Source organism: Seriola aureovittata, chromosome 13 (assembly GCF_021018895.1).
Source record: "Seriola aureovittata isolate HTS-2021-v1 ecotype China chromosome 13, ASM2101889v1, whole genome shotgun sequence".
NCBI lineage: Eukaryota > Metazoa > Chordata > Actinopteri > Carangiformes > Carangidae > Seriola > Seriola aureovittata.
The window spans coordinates 7,665,416-7,667,500 of record NC_079376.1 but is presented as its reverse complement, the minus strand read 5'-3'; the positions used below and the strand labels follow the sequence as shown (position 1 = coordinate 7,667,500).

The window sequence follows — 2,085 nt, the reverse complement described above, 5'->3', positions numbered from 1 at the left end:
TCTCTCTCTCTCTTTAACTGGGATCAGGCTTTCACTGCACTGCTGCTGCTGCTGCTGCAGAAATCCTCTCTAGATCATAAATGTCCTTCTGCGCGTCTTTGGACGAATCGGGTCCGCGGTTCATGGATCGTTGACTGGCTTGATGCGAGTTCCGATAACCTCGAGGGTGTTTCAAGTCATACTGAACGGTTGAAATTCACTTTCAAACTTGGTCGGCCTCAGACGGGAGAGCAAGATTCACATGTTATTTACAAGCGCGTCGTCGGCAGGATGCTGCGAGTGCGTCTCTTCTGCAAGGTCCGAAACTTTTCTCCCATTACGCGCAGCCGGGGGAGATAGATGCGCTACCTGGGTTAGACCCCCCTCTCTCCATGAAATTACAATCAATCACCTTTCAGAATTCATCCGAGGTTTGTAATTCTATCAGCGGTATCGTCACTCACCAGCAGACACGAGACAACGGTCAAATCGACCGTCATATTTGTTTACCCAGATTTGTGTAGAGCCTGGCGCACGCTTTGTTCGCTCCCCTCACAACGCAAATCTCTTCACAGCAGGGGGAAAAAAAACTACGTCCACTTGACCTTTTCTCTTATTGCATTTGAATGAAATAAATTCCAGACAGACGAACACGCTCTTTTCCGGTATTTTCAGTCCAAACTTATCGCACCAGAACAACTGAGAGACAGGAGCATCCTCCACGAACAGCCGCGAGCATCTTACAGCATCTCAACTTGGTGATCCCTCCTCTGCCACTGGGCTCTTATCCAATGTGACTCGAGTCGCGGTGCGCCTTCACTGCCCCGTGCGTCACGCTGACCGGCGGCAGCCACGATCACAGCTTTAATCCGAACATGCTCCGGTGCAAACCTCCACCTACGGCGGGCAACAGCGCACACCCGCACCCTGATTCGGTGTAGCCTAAGTAACCCCCACCCCCCTCTCTCTCTCCTCTCTCTCTCTCCCCCATCTCGCTCGCTTTCTTTCTCTTTCTTTCCGCGCGGGCGGGGTCTGTAGCCGTGCCGTGCCGTGCTGTACCGCGCTCCCTCTGGGGACTCTGTGCTGGCTGACTCACTGAGCCCCGGCGGTACACAGCTGAGGTTGTATAGAGGAAAGCCCCAACTCAATTAAACACTTTTTTCCCCTAAATTACAAAGAGTTACCTGACCATTTTGATGTGACACGAATTAAGAATTGGTGCACACAAATGAATTAAGGTTATCTACTGGAAACTGTAGCTGAAGCTGTCTCTGTTTTTGACCGATTACTCGTTAAACTTGTTAGAAATCACCACCACAGCCGTCTGCTTCACTGAAGCCGGTTTATCGCAGCTGGGCTTGCAAAGCACCCATAAAGTTCACGATCAGTTTGAAAGCTGCGGCCTGATGGATGGATGGAAGGGGGGCCTCGTAGAGAGAAAGAGAGAGAGAGGGAAGGAGAGAGAAGGCGTCTGATGGATCGCTGGAACAGTGGAGTCATTTTCCATCAGTGTCCATTAGGCCCAAAGGGCAAGCGGAGGCAGCACCAAGTCTAAAACCTGTGAGCCATAAACCTCCAGAGAGCTGTCTGACAGAGCGCTGCCTCTGTGTGTGTGTGTGTGTGTGTGTGTGTGTGTGTGTACGCACATACTCTTCTGCAAAAACATATCCATCTTATGCTTTTACACTCAGAGCAAACAGACTGAAATATATAGTAACTACATTGTTTCCACAAAGTGCGCCATGGTTCTTCCGACGTGTCGATACTTGGAGCAGAATGAGCCCCAGTGAGGATCAATCCAATCTCAACAAGATGAGAATTGATTCCAGAAAATTATTTGCAACGAGTTCATTTACATCCTTTAACAAGAAAGGCATCAGCACGCTAGTAAAAAATGCATTGAAACACAAAGTAAAAGGAGTTTTCTGCAGTGTACAAACTCTTCCAGGCTCCTACAGGAGACAGTTTCCCCAAATCAAACTGACTTGACTTGTCCCGCCGTTCCTGAATCTAATAGACCCGTGTTATCATTTTAAAAACTGAACCTTTCCGCAGCTCCATCTTTCACATCTTATTGTGCCTCTCGGTTGGATCCATTATGCAAAG

The 2,085-nt window shown here is 49.0% G+C and overlaps 1 protein-coding gene across 1 annotated transcript in view; it reads right to left on the bottom strand.

The window, feature by feature from the left end:
• LOC130180407 (ephrin-A2-like) overlaps positions 1 to 1,539 on the bottom strand; it is an 80,927-nt gene extending 79,388 nt beyond the window's left edge. The window contains exon 1 of the mRNA XM_056393910.1: positions 1 to 1,539. This exon is cut by the window's left edge and continues 157 nt beyond it. The gene's annotated coding sequence lies outside the window, so the exon portion shown is untranslated.
• Positions 1,540 to 2,085: the final 546 nt, after the last annotated feature.